Source organism: Balaenoptera borealis, assembly GCF_965194805.1.
Source record: "Balaenoptera borealis genome assembly, chromosome: 11".
NCBI classification, from domain to species: Eukaryota; Metazoa; Chordata; class Mammalia; order Artiodactyla; family Balaenopteridae; genus Balaenoptera; species Balaenoptera borealis.
The window spans coordinates 75,494,597-75,510,700 of NC_138868.1; positions in this window are offsets into that span (position 1 = coordinate 75,494,597).

The window sequence follows — 16,104 nt, forward strand, 5'->3', positions numbered from 1 at the left end:
CAGCCATGTCAGGAACCAGCTCCACACAACAACAGTCAGACATCAGCTCTGGGATCCCTGGGCACTGCAGCCAGACCCCATGACCTGGCTCTGCCTGCCAGTGGCCTGGCACAAGTACCAGGATCCGGTGAATGGGCACTGGCTCTAGGAGCTCCCGGACCCTGACCTTGCCTACCAGTAAGCCAGCAAAAGCCCCAGGACCACTGGGTTTCCACAGCCAGACTCTTCATGACCTGGCCCTGCCAACGAGCAGCTGACAGCCTCCACATAAGGCAGGGCCTGGCAACCAACCAAACTGAGGCCCAGTCACACCCACCAGCCTGCCCACAGTTGTCAGCCCACTACAATATAAGAACCCACACAGCCCATATAGAGGCCACCTCTAAAGTATATGGCTGTCATGAGCAGAGGGGATTGTGCTTCTGAAACGCACAGGATCTCCTATAAAAGGTCACTTATTCATGATTGGGAAACATAGCCAACCTACTAGATACATAGAAATAAAAAAAGCAAAAAAGGCAAAATGAGGCAACAAAGGAACATGTTCCCAATGAAGGAACAAGATAAAACTCCAAAAGAAAAACTAAGTGAAGTGGAGATACCTTTCTACCTGAGAAAGAGTTCAAGGTAATAATAATAAACATGATCAAAAAACTTGGGAGATGAATGGATAAATAGAGCAAGCAGTTAGAAGTTTTTAATAAAGAGATAGAAAATATAAGTAACAATCAAACAGAGATGAAGAATTCAATAACTGAAATGAAAAATATACTACAAGGAAACAACAATATACTAAATGATATGAAAGAACAATCAGTGAGCTGGAAGACAGTGAAGTGGAAATCACTGAAGCTGAATAGAAAAAATAAAAAAAAAAAAATTAAAAAAGCAATTTGGAAAGTCCCAGAGATTTCTGGGGCAACATCAAGTGAAATAACATTTACATTATAGGGGTCCCAGGAGAAGAGAAAGACAAAGTGGCAGAGATTTTACTTGAAGATGTAATAGCTGAAAACTTTCCTAACCTGGGAAAGGAAACAGACATCCAAGTTCAGGAAGCACAGAGATTTCCAAACAGGATTACCTCAAAGAGGACCACACCAAGAAACATTGTAGTTAAAATGGCAAAAATTAAAGATAAAGAGAATTTTAAAAGCAGCAAGGGGAAAGCAACAAGTTACGTACAAAGGAACTACCATAAGGTTATCAGCTGACTTTTCAGCAGAAGCACTGTGGGCCAGAAGGCAGTGGCATGATATATTTATTTTAAATGATAAAAGGAAAAAACCTACAACCAAGAATCTCTACCTGGCAAGGCTCTCATTCAGATTTGATAGAGAGATCAAAAGTTTTACAAAAAAGCAAAAGTTAAAAGAGTTTAGCACCACCAAACCAGCTTTACAAGAAATGTTAAAGGGAATTTTCTAAGTGAAAAAAGAAAAGGCCACAACCAGAAATAAGAAAATTATGAAAGAAAAGAGCTTTGGCAAAAACAAATATACAGAAAAGATAGTAAATCAACCATGTACAAAGTAAGTAAGAAGTTTAAAAAGCAAAAGGAGTAAAATAATCTATATCCACAATAAAAATTAAGGAATATGCAAAACGGATGTAAAATATGGTGACAAAAATAGTAATCATGAGGGGAGGAGAGTAAAAATTGGAGGTTGTTGAAATGCATTTGAAATTAAGAGATAACTTAAAATAATAAAGTATATAGAGAGAATGCTATACATAAAACTCATGCTAAACAAAACCAAAAATCTATAATAGATAATACACAAAAAAAGAGAAAGGAAACCAAACATATAACTAAAGATTGTCATCAAATCATAAAGAATAAAACAAAAGAAGAAGAAAGGAACAAAAGAGAACTACAAAACAACCACAATTAACAAAGTGGCAACAATTACATATATATCAATAATTATATATAAATAGACTGCTCAAATCAAAATACATAGAGTGGCTGAATGGATACAAAAACAAGACCCATATATATGCTGCCTCCAAGAGACTCACTTCAGATCTAAAGACACACATGAACTGAAAGTGAAGGGATGGAGAAAGTTGTTCAATACAAATGGAAATCAAAAGAAAGCTGGGGTAGCAATACTTATATCAGAAAACACAGACTTTAAAACAGACTGTTACAAGAGGCAAAGAAGGACATTACATAATGATCAAAGGATCAATTCAAGAAGAAGATATAACAATAGTATATACATCTATATATATACACACTCAACATAGGACAACCTAATATATAAAGCAAATATTAACAGACAAAGATAGAAACTAAGAGTAACACAATAATAGAAAGAGACTTTAACACCTCACTTACATCGATGGACTAATCATCCAGACAGAAAGTCAACAAGGAAACACAGGCCTTACATGACACATTCGACCAACAAACTTGATAAATATATAAAATATTCCATCAAAAAGTAGCACAATACACATTTTTATAACAGTATGTTATAAGAATATAAAAATATAAGAACATCAAAATAACAGCATGTACTACAGTTTGGCCACTGTTCTCATTTAATCCTAAAAGTCATCCTGAGAGATTATCCCTGTTGATTTAGAAACTAAAGCAGTGAGAAAGACCTAAATGTTAGATGGGAACCATAAAACTTCTAGAAGAAAACATAAGCAGTACACTCTTTGACATAAATCTTAGCAATATTTTTTTTTTGTATTTGTCTCCTCAGGCATGGGAAATAAAAGCAAAAATAAACAAATGGAACCTAATTAGACTTAAAACCTTTTGAACAGTGAAGGAAACTAGAAACAAAATGAAAAGACAGCCTACTGAATGGGAGAAGATATTTGCAAATGGAATGACTGACAAGGCGTTAATATCCAAACATATCTAAACAGCTCATACAACTCAATATCAAAAAACAATAACCTAATTAAAAAATGGACAGAAGACCTGAATAGACATTTTTTCCAAAGAAGATGTACAGATGGCCAAGAGGTTCATGTAAAGATGCTCAACATTGCTAATCATCAAGAGAAATGCAAATCAAAATCACAATGAGGTATCACCTCACAACTGTCAGAATGGCTACCATCAAAAATAATAAATATTGGTGGGGATGTGGAGAAAAGAGAACCCTTGTATGCTGTTAGTGGGAATGTAAATTTGTGTAGCCACTGTGGAAAACAGTATGAAGGTTTTCAGAAAACTAAAAATAGAACTACTCTATGATCCAGCAATTCCAATCCTCAGTGTATATCCGAAGAAAATGAAAATGCTAATTTGAAAAGATACATGCACCTCAATATTCATAACAGCATTATTTACAATTGCTAAGATATGGAATCAACCTAAGTGTCCATCAACAGATGAATGGATAAAGAAGATGTGATATATACACATATATAGTATATATATATACATATACACACACACACACATGCACACATACACACAACAATGGAATACTACTCAGTCCTAAAAAATAATAAAATTTTGCCATTTGCAACAACATGGATAGATCTGAAGGATATTATGCTTAGTGAAATAAGTCAGACAGAGAAAGACAAATATTGTATGTTTTTACTTATACTTGGAATTTAAAAAATAAAACAAACTAGTGAACATAAGAAAAAAGAAACAGACTCACAGCTATAGTGGACAAGCTAGAGGTTACCAGTGGGGAGAGAAAAATGGGGAGGGACAAGATAGGGGTAGGGGATTAGAGGTATAAGCTACTATGTGTAAAATAAAATACCTCCTTCACCTTAATTCTGGAGAAAGTGAACATCAGTAGTAAGCATCATCACACATTGACATGTGTATCCCTGTAGATAGGGAATACTCTTTTTCTTTTCTTTTCTTTTTTTTTTACAAACTAAAAATTTGTGTAAAGAAAATGATAAAGATGACACTCTCAACTGAAAATCTACAGAGAGACCAATAGGCTTACTAGTTGCTTTGCAGGCTGAGCCACGAGACAATTTTGTTTTATTTTGCTTCAATTTTTGATAGAATAAGTTTGCACTCCCAAAGGTTGTCAAGTTACAGGACTCTTGAGTATATTCTGCGAACGTAAAAGAGAAAGAGAGCCAGAGTAAGGTAACTTTTGTCCTCACAATAAGCCTTGTTAGAGGGGTAGAGGACCAAGCAGCAGAAACTGGTGCTGAATTTCAAGGAATTAAGGAAAGAGCTGCATTGACTACGCAGATAAGACATTCGTTTGCCTGTGTCAAGGGAACTCAAGTAAAAGGTACTCCACTATGGAAATGTGGACATACCCAGAAGATAAAATGTCCAGTTTTAAGGGTCTTTCATACCCGCAGAGTAAAAAGCCAGCCTATATAGTAAATGAATATATTTTCAAGGAATGATGTGAGACCAAAATCAAGATGTTTTTTATTATATCACAGGCAGTTATTGTTTAACACAACAAAGATTAGACAGATATACAGAAAGATTGATCAATTTTCAAATAAATATCGTTTGTTGTCTAAATAATCTTACATTCAAAATTCTATTTTCAAACATCTGTTTTCTCTTTCAACTTCTCCAAATGCTTCTATAGTGGCCATTTAATTGACCTGTGCAGTGGTTTAGAAAAATGTAACTTTTCAGCTAATTCATAGTATCATTTTCTTTACACAACTTGTTTTTAGTTTAAGGATAGGATCATGTAACACACTGAGGACAACAGTGAGGCCAAGAAAAATGAAAGGAGAGAAGAGATTTAGCCTTGGGATTGTGGCCAAAAAAAAGGGTAAATGGTGTCGTTTCAGTTGAGGGGGCACAAAAAAAAAAATTAAATGTGTCATGGAAAGAGTATTAGAAGATAGAGTAGAAAAGTAGGTGTATGAGGCAAGCTTTGAAGAACTAGGAATACACCTAAATATCCCTATACTTTGTATTCCCCTACCAAAATTACAAGTGTAATATCAAAGCTGGGAAGAATTTTTAAGGCTACAAAAAGGATGTTTAAATAAATGCCAAGATATTTTTACTCCACATAAAATATCTTTAGGTTCTAAAAAATTATTTAAACAGTTTATGTAGAAAAAATAGATAGGTGTACTGGTTTCAGAAGACAAACAAAAAAGATGAGGAGGCACAGTGAAATTTTTTTAAAGTGTATTTTCCCCTTACAAAAATATATGCTCAGTATTAAAAGGAGAGAAAAGAAGAAAAACATCCATATTTCAACTATTGAAAAATGTAACATTTTAACTTATTTCTGATATTTTACAGTGATTTTCCTTTCTGTTAAACTTGTATGAAATTTTATTTAAAAATTTTAAACTTGACAAGGGAACGAATGTAAATTTTCTAATGCGTTGCTTCTCTCCACCTCTTATGTTATTATCTAGCTCCTACACACACATTCCTCCCTTTTCTTTCCTATTGCTTGGATGCTCAGCCATATCTTCATTGTTGCATGCCTTCACTATTAAAAGAGAATCAGGATTTCCTTATCCCTAAGTATTCCCTGTACTCATCCACCCGTCCCATAACCTCCAGGTTCATTTTCTTAAAATTTCAACCACTCACACTGAAAAACACTTACTAGGGACTGTTTGAAAGCCTTGTAGAGGAAGTGGTATGAAAGCAAGCAGAGATTCACATAGTAGATGTATCTCCCTGCCTGTGTATTTTTACTGCCTGAGGAAGCACAACACATCATATGCTATCTAAATATTGATGACCATTATTTATTTATTATAACAACTATTGATGCAACAAACTGTTACCAGCAAATAGAATTAATGTAAGACCCAACACAGAGCAGAGATAATTCTCTTATGTTCCTTCCATAAGTGAAGATAGATAAACAGGACAGAGAGCTGGTCAAATTATTTTCAACTCTTATAAGTAGAAAATAGCTGTATTAGTTTCTAATCTATATCAAATCTCAGTATCAATAAGTCATTTATAATCCTGTTTCATGATACTGAGAAGTCTTCTTTCATAATTTCTATCTCTGTCCAAAATAAAAATGTTCTATTTGCCAAGGTTTATTTTGCATTTCTATCAAAAGTTTCCTTGGGTTTCAAGCAATTTATTTTTAATTTTAGAATATTTTATTTAATAAGTAATATAACAATAATATTGGAGAAGTTTCCTAAGAAAAAGTAATAATCTCTGATTAATGTTATTACTACTATACAGTTTTTATCTACTTGCTTTGATGACTTTTTTTGCACAGATGCAATCCTTGTGCTACTATAGATTTGCATTTTGATTTTTGTAATTGATTTTAAATTTCAAATATTTTAAAAAATTGACCTATTTCTTTGTTATTTTATGTTTATTAGCTCAATAATATTTCATCTATTTGATGTATCATAATGTTTTTAACAATTTTAATTCCTCCATTTAGAAATAGCCAACTTAAAAATTAAGTCCTAAAATAGAACAAATTGATAACTTGAGAACTGTGCATATTGCTAGCATTATAGAATTGAAATAGTTGATAACTCATGATGAACATCACATATCTTCTCTAAGCACATTGTGTATATCAGGACAAAAGGATGCGCATATCACGGTAGTTACCCAGTGGCTTTTGACTAAAAGGGATTTCTACACCAAGGGTTGACAAACTATGGTCCTTAGGAAAGATGCCTGTCTGAGTTAATAATTTCATTGGAATACAGCATGCACATTCATTTACATAATTGTCCACAGCCACTTTTGCACCGTAATGACAGTTGAATAGTTGGGAGAGAAACACCATGGCCTACAAAGCCTAAACTACATACTCTCTGGGCAAAACTTCCATACCAGTGTTAGGAGTAACCCCAACACATTGTCTTATGTTCGTAGAATAATGACAAAATATATGTTTTAGCAAATTAGCTGTTGAGTGGGAGAAAAGAGAGTTTTTGGACCAGTACAGTCCTTTCTGCTCCTCCCCTCCATAAATCATTACCCTGACTGTAGACTGACTATTCTAACACCAATGTAATAATGTCATTCCACTGCTGAAAAACTAAGTAGTCATGCTTAGCTTTCAGATAGAACTTTAATTTCATAGCATGTTTACAGATGAAACATGAAAAGATATTCTGATGTCATCATAAAAGTTTCATTCACAGTAGACATATAAAAATTTCCATTACTGTCAATGAATTGTTGTATATTATTATTTCATGTTTTATTCATAGCTTCTGATGTGTCTGGTTTTTCTTACATATTTTCATTCAGAATTTATTATTTTATATATGTTAAGCCCCTAGTTGAACATTTGAATATTGTCAGTGCTTTATATTTGCATAGTCACAGGTATTACAATAACAATCCATGAAAGCCTTTTTAAACAAAACGTTAATATAATTCTTCAAACATTGTATTAAACTGAAATATGTCTGCTTTGGGTAAAATCCAGAATCATAAAAATACTGGTCAGTAACATTACTTTGCTTATATTCAGCTCTAAAATCAACTTTTTATTGAAGTACAGTCATGTGAATAAAAACAAAAATTAAGTGCAATTCTGTGATTGATCTCCTTCAAAATGTGAATAATCTTCAAAATGCTGAAACTTGAACATATATTTGGGTGTTCCAAAATACAGGCTGCTTAGAATTCTAATAATATGTAACACAGGGCATATGTATTCTTTGTTTTCCCATTCCTACTCACATTGTCAGGCACATATCTGGAGCATCTGGTAAATACAGAGTGAAGGAATTAATACCAGACATCCATGTATATAAAAAGAAGGTTAGCCTGAGACTTCAATTCTGCTTAGAAAATTCAGTATGAAAAAGTATTGTCAACTTGGATATAAGCTCAGATGCGTTAAAATTAGTATACTTGGATCCTCTTTACATAATGAAAATTCAAAATGAACAGCCCATTTAATGTTAGTTTATCATGAATGTTATCCAAGGTAGTTACCAATAGAATCAAAGGCATCCTTGTTATGCCATGATTTTAACCTATATCTATTACTACAGAAAAAAACCATTCATAATGGTGCGGCGAGGCTTCAGTGTGGGCTTTAATCGTTATCATCACAATAATTAAATAATGATATGCTTTGCTCAGGAAGTTGTGGAAAAACAAGCAGAAGTGTCTGAGAATGATTCTTGGAGCTCTTTTGAGTTGCCCAAACAGACTTGAAGAGGAAAAGAAATCTTTTCTTCCTAGCAGCAGGAAATACTATATCCAAGCTCAGTTTCCCTGATACTTGGGGGTCCCCATTCCCAAGCACAAACCTACCTCATCAGAAGGCACTGCAAAACCCCAAGGGCCCTCAGGTCTCTAGATGCTTGCTAACTGAAATTTCTAGATAACTCCTACGGGCACCTGGCCTATAAAATCCAGCTGATACCAAACACTGTATTATACTACAGACAAATCTGCACTGTCATGTTGGATCTATAATAAGAAAGAAAAACAGGGGACAAACTCCTCCATTGGAATGCAGACCCACATTGCTGGCCCAGAAATACCAGGTTCAGACTCCTTTTTTGTGAAATAATGGGAGAATGTGCACCTGTGCTTTTGAATCTCTTCATGTTCGCTCTGCTATTAAGGATTTTCTATTTCTCTAGCATGCCTATTTTGATACTGTGAGACACTGTGATTGTTTTCTTAAACTCTATTTCTAATAGTTTGTTGTAACTCTATAAATGCAACAGATTTCTTTATATTAATTTTGTATCCTGTATCTTTACTGAATTTATTGATGATTTCTAGTAGTTTTTTTGTGGCATCTTGAGGATTTTCTATGTATAGTATCAGGCCATCTGCACAAAGTAACATTTATACTTCTTTTCCAATTTGGATATATTATATTTTATTTTTGTCTGATTGCTGAAGCTAGGATTTCCAGTACTACATTGAATAAAAGTGGTGACAGTGGGCATCCTTGTCTTGTTCCTGACCTTACAGGAAATACTTTCAGATTTTGACTGTTTAGTATGATACTAGCTGTGGACTTATCACATATGGTCTTTATTATGTTGAGGTATATTCTTTCTACTCCCACTTTCTGGAGATTTTATCACAAATGGATGTCGAATTTTGTTAAAAGCTTTTTTTCTGAAGTAACTGAGATGATAATATGGTTTTTATTCTTCAGTTTGTTAATATGGTCTATCACATTGTTTGATATGTAGATACTGAACCATCTTTGCACCCTTGGGATAAATCCCACTTGATCATGGTGTATGACACTTTGTATTGTTGAATTTGCTTTGCTAATATTTTGGTGGGGATTTTTGCATCCATGTTCATCAGTGATATTGGCCTGTAATTTTTTTTTTTTTGCATTTGATATTTTAATCTGATTTTAGTATCAGGGTGATGCTGAACTCATAGAATGAGATTAGAAGTATTTTTTCTCTGCAATTTTTGGGAATAGTTTGAGAAGAATAGGTGTTAACTCTTCTTTAAATGTTTGGGAGAATTTATCTTGAGGCCATCTTGCTCCAGACTTTTGTTTTGGGGGAGTTATCTTACCATTGATTCAATTTCATTACTGGTAATTGTTCTGTTCATATTTTCTATCTCTTCATGGTTAAGTCAGAAGATTGTACATTCCTAGGAAGTTGTCCATTTCTTCTGAGTTGTCCATTTTATATGCATATAATGTTCATAGCAATCTTTTATGATCCTTTGCAATTCTGTGGTGTTGGTTTTAACTTTTTCTTTTCTGATTTTACTGTTCTAGGCCCTCTCTCTTTTTTTCTTGATGGTTCTGTCAAAAGGTTTATTACTTTTGTTTATCTTTTCAGAGAACCAACTCTTAGTTTCACTGATTTTTCTATTTTTTTAAGTCTCTATTTCATTTATGTCTGCTCTGATCTTTATGCATTCTTTCTTTCTACTAAATTTGGGTTTTGTTTGTTCTTATTTTTCTAGTTCCTTTAGGTGTTTAGTTTATTTATTTGAGATTTTTCTTATTCCCTGTGGTAAGCTTGTATTGCTATAAATTTCTCTCTTACAACTGCTTTTCTGTGTCCCTTAGATTTTGTATTTGCATTTTCATTCTCATTTGTTTCCAGGTGTTTTTGATTTCTTCTTTGATTTTTTTTTCAGTGATCCATTGGTTATTTAATAGCATATTGCATACATATATATAATGTATATGATATATATAGTATTATATTAATTAATATTAATATGTTAATATTAATGTATATATATATATATATATATAACATTCCATCCAAAACAGCAGAATACATATTCTTTTCAAGTTCACATTGAACATTCTCCAGGATAGATCATATGCTAGGCCACAAAACAAGTCCCAATAAATTTAAGAAAACAAATCATTTCAAGCATCTTTTCTTATCACAACAATATGAGAAAAGAAATCAACTATATTAAAAAAAAACACAAGCGCATGGATGCATGTACACACTTAAAGATTCTTAATCTTTTATTAGTTTCGCATTTACGGCCTATTATATATTAAAAGATATATACACCATTGTTCCAACTCTTAAGAATATAAAGTGATATTCTGGGCTATCTACTATGTTAAGATACCTTGGTTGCAAGCAAGAGGAATACAAAACTTAGCTTGAGTGAAATAGGAAATTTATTGCCTTGCATCCTAATTAAAAAGTCCAAGACCTCAAGTATGGGTAAATCCAAAATGTCAGTGAAAATAGTCTTTCCCCTTTTCTGGCTGGCTCTGATATCTTCTCTATTGGCTTTATTCTTAAGTATATTATCTCTCTGTGAATGCAAGAATGCATTATCCTCAAAGCCATCAATCATATAGAAAAGGGAATGCTTTTTTTTTTTTTTTTTTTTTTACCTTTTTCTAATCACTCAAGAAAATTTTCCCTGGAGAGTGTTGGTTAGCCCAGCTTTTGTTCTATGTTCACTCCTGTGGAAGTTGGAGTCAAGCCTATATGACTGACAGTTCCATAAGTGGAGGAGGGAGATCTAAAGGAAAGAGAAAAACTGTTGAAATGAACAAACTAACTTATGACCACTATATTTCACCAAGTGGTACATTCCATTCAAATTCTTAATATGATCTTAGCATCTCTAAATTTAAACAATTACTTGGCTTAGCAACATCTAAACAGCTTTTAATTGTATTCAAATATACTGTAAGGTCTCATTCTTGTCTTACTTGTCTATAATATCATGAATAGAAATCTCTACTTTTCTAGCTGTTTTTAGACTGACTATAAATGCTTTAGAAAAATGAATGATTAAAACAATCAATCACAGATCTTACAGATGCAAAGTAGTTCAAGAGATCATCTAGATGAGTCCTTTACTTTTCAAATGATAAAATAACCATAGACCATTGCCTATATTTTTGACCAGTCAGCTTTTGCTGAATATGGCTACTGAAAACAGATGATTTAGAGAAAACATGACAAACTACGGTTTAGAAAATTTCAGAAGGTTGTTTGGGGTTAGACAGTCAAAAAAGTTGTTATAGATTTTTTTACAATACAGGTACCATGGATATCAGAGAAAGCAAACACTAAGCGCATGTACTACCATTCATTTCTTCCACATCTATGGCAGATATATTCTTAACTCTAGACATAACTGTTACTATTTCTAAGTCCATTATTGAAGAAATAGAACTGGCTATAGAGTTAAATACTCATTACCTGCCTATTTATAGATTGGAGTGAATTTAGCTGATTGCAATAAAATGACCTTATTATCATAGTTTCATAGACTTATGCAGACGGTGCTCTAGAATAAAGCTGAACTATACTCCATCATTTATCAAAAGAATTCATGTACTCAAGATGAAAAGGAAGAAGAAACCATAATGAAAAAAATGACCACACTAACTGGAGAAAAAAAAATATATATATATATATAATATTTATATTTAAATATTTATTTAAATTATATTTATATTTGTATATTGAAATGTTGAGAAGCTGCCTGGTTGTCAAAGCTACCTTTTTAAATACTATCAAACTCAAATCATGACCCTTCTATGAAGGATTTTATTATCAGTCAAGGCAGAAGGACTGCTATGACTCAGATGTCACTTCTTAACATACTGCCTTCTATTATCATGATTTGTTATACATTGTATCTTTACTAATACAGTAGAGTTAACAACCTCATATGCCTACAAGGGCAAGTAAACATCATTTAGATCAGTGCTTGCCAGGTTATCTGTGATGAAAACCAGGCTATCTGTAATTAGTTTGTTTGTTTCTCAATCCATTGTAGCCTGATACATTTGCAGAACACAAGTATTTTGAATTTTGTAGAAAAATATTGCCCCTAAAAAACCAAAATACAAAAGATAAAGTACAAGCTTTCAAATTTTCAAAGTATCATTATTATAGAATAAATACACATCATACAATTTCAACATAGACCAGTAACAGTTCATGGACTATTGCCAGTTTTTGCAGAACAAATTTGAGTAGCAATTTGTGTAGATTACTGAAGTATCTTAGTATCTCACAAATATCTTATAAGTATTTTATCTTAGTATCTTATATAAGATATCTTTTAAGTATCTATCCACCTATAGATTTGAACTTAATTGTGAGAGCTTATTAACTAGTCTTTGCAAGGCTGCTATCTTCCGACATGGTGCTGGAGCTTGAAGTCCACAGGGCAAGAAATAAGGAAGGTAAAACTAACGTAAAGTGGGGAGCAAGCAGGAACCCATAAGTATAAGCTGGAGCTCACAAAGATGGACTGAAACTTTGATAAGGTATTGCTGCCTCTGACCTTGGTGAAACAGGTATTCTGAAGAAGCTGGGACTCTGTCACAAAGCTAAACACAAACCTGACCCAGGATATGGAGAAGCTAAAGAGGATCCAGAAGAAGGTAGAACAATTGCCCCCAGCTGCTGATTCACACCAATGAGTCAACAGGTGAGCTACAGAATGGCTGCTGCTTCACTTCTGCTCTCCAAATCTCCTACAGAGAAATCTCTCTTGTAGTCTACCCTAATTGGAAAATACAGGGAAGAGAATTCCAGGAAGCAAAGTTAAACCTAGACAAGTTGGAACATTAAAAATTCATCACAAATGTAATTGCTTTCCAACTATTCTTGTAGGTAATAGTAATTATGCTCACAGATAATAGTGTGAACAAAATATCAGTGCACATTTGATAAGTCAACAGTAACTTACAGCAAGTTTCAGTGTCTAGGATATTTTGATTTATCAAGAGAAGTCAGAATTCTAAATTATTATGTGAAAACTGTTAATTGTTAAATTATGTAATAAAACATAACGCAAACTTAAAAAACAAAGGAAAATACTGTGCAGGTAAAACAAACAAGTTTGTGTGTGGTATTTAACTCACAAATGACATTTTAGAATTTCTGCACTAGAATGTAGGCAACTTGAGTGCCATATGTGAAACATGTCTGAAGCTCCTAATATATATATATATATATATATATATACACACACACACATATATATTTAAAGAGCAAAAAAATGCATGTACTACTTAATGAATAAATTGGGATCTTTGAGGTGTTTTAAACATTGGAACAGTGGCCTAAATATGCCCAAATAACATAATGCAGCTTCTGCTCTATTGATGATTCTCTGATAAAGTTCACTTATTGTTATAACCAATTCAGAAAAATATCAGTACATTAATTGCTCTGACTCATAATCACAAAGTTAAATGGAGATTAAATTGAAAATACAGTAAACTCTTTAAATAGTCATTCATTCCTTAAAGGGATGGAAAAATTATGAGGGAAAAGGCAAATGGTAAATCTAAAGTTATAGGAATTCAGTTTTCAGGTCTTGGTAAGCTGGCATATTCTTTTATGAATTATTTATAAACTAATTAAAATAGAATAAATCACACATTTCTGATGGATACAGATGGGACTCTGTATTGACAGTCCACCAGGAAGGACAGTTTTGATATGAAATTAAAGTGTTCAGTAATTGCTATTTAGTAGAGCAGTTGAGAATTGTAATATTGCCTATTTTGTAGCTCAGACTAAACCAGCACCATGACAATTAGCATATATTAAAACCTCCTCTTTTTTATTCTCTTCCTGGGAGCAGCTGTGCTGAGGAACTGATTGGACCTTTGAAAAGCAAAATATCATAACAATAAAGTTAAAGCAGGCATACTGTGAAAATGTTTTTCTGAATGTAGGAGATGCACACATGTATATGTATATGTATGTATAGTTTTATTGTTTGGCTGTTTTTTAACAAACTACTCAGCCTACTAATGTCTTCGTGCAGACTTATTTTCATGCTTGGGCAGAGATGGAAACCACAAGAGTTACTCAGCACTAGTGCCAGCTATTTGAGATAGAAAGCTCTATCTGTGCTTACCATGGAAGAGGAAAAAAGAAAGACAGTTCCTGCATAACCTTGTTGTTGGAAGAGTAGTGATAGGGCAAATACTGTAAGGAGGACCGGAAGGTCAAAGTGGAAAATGAAAGTCAACCGAAAAGTTACAAGAAGTCAGAAGTGACAATGGAAACTGAATGCAGAGAACTAGGAGGCCTTTTAGGGACCAGATAATGACCAGTGAAAGCACTGCCTATTTTCAGGGGAATTCAAAAACATTGTTGAGAATTTCTACATGTAACAAACTACTTGATAAAATAAAATAGAAGTTAAACATTTTAAGCTACTCATATGTCTGTTTTTATACCTACTATTAGGTATTAATTTTCTAGGGCTGCTGTAACTAATTACCTAAAACGTTGTGGCTTAACACAACAGAAATTTATTCTCTCACAGTTCAGTAGACCAGAAATCCAAAATCAAGGTGCTGACAGGGTTGATTCTTTCTGAGAGAGAAACTACCTCTTACCTTTCTCCTGGATTTTGATGATTGTTGTCAATCCTTAGCATCTCTTGGCCTGTAGACACTCTAATCTTTGCATTCATTGCCTCCTCTCTCCATCTGTCCTTTTCTGTCTCTTATAAGGGCATTTTCATTGGATTCGGGGCCCTCCCTAATCTAGTATGACTTCATTTCAATTTTTAGTTACATCTGCAAATATCCTGTGTAAATATGGTTATATTCTCAGATTTAGGGTAGGCATGAATTTCGGGGAAACACTATTCGACCTACTACCCTGATTTCTTTTAAAGTCTAGAAACAGATCATTTAGTTATTTCCTTAAATTTCTTAAAGAAAAAAAGAATCTTTGGCTATTTAATAATCAAGAGTTATATAACATAAACTCAAATCATTTTTATCAAGTGATATAAGAATGGTTATATAACTACCTGCACTAATACTATAAAGTATTGTTTGATGTGACCCAATTTAGAAAAACCTAATCTATCTTTGTTTTATTCTTAATGAAAATTGTTTACTGAATGCAGATTGGTAAGGGTTACTTTTCCTGTGAGATAGAAGGATATCAGTTGAAGTTGTTGGCTGTCTTTATGTTGGTACAACGCTTGAAAGCACTGCTTTCACAAGTTCTCCAGGTGATTCTGGTGCTCACTAAAGTTTGAGAAGCACTATGTTGGAGTAACAAGTGATTTCAATTGCATTACCCATTTATTTCTTGAGACAAGACAATAATTCAGGCATTAATTACAAATCCAGAATAGAAGACTCCAAGTGAAATGACTTGTGTGAGATAATTCACTGACTTGAGGGCAGAGTTGAACCAAATATTTGTTTGTGTCATTCAATACAATATTTACTCAGTTTTGTGAACTGAAAAAAAAAAAAAGGTGGGAAGAATACAGAACTAAATAGTGTGTAGTCCCCCAATTCCATTTTTCTATTTCCTTTCATATCAGTCTGGATGCAGCAGGGAGAGCCAAATATCCAGTCCCATACACCAACACCAACACCGGCCAGGACATTCTCCCTTTATGCTCTGCCTCTCAACAGTGTGCTCCAGCTAACACAGCACTTGGAGGACCCAGTCTGCTGAAGCACTGGCCTGACCTCACAGTAGGTTCACTTTCCATCCTACAAGAAATTCTCAATGAATAGGAAATGGCAGGGAAATTGAGATTAGAATATTTAGGTGTATGGCCCTTGCTGGGATATCTCTCTCCTATAAAAATTGGTGCTTTGCATTCACAGTTAGCCACATGTGTGGGAAAGTTATTATCCTAAGTGTAGCAAACAAATATCAAAACAGTCAACTTTTCAAATATTGCTCTTTGCTAATCAGCAAGAACTGTGA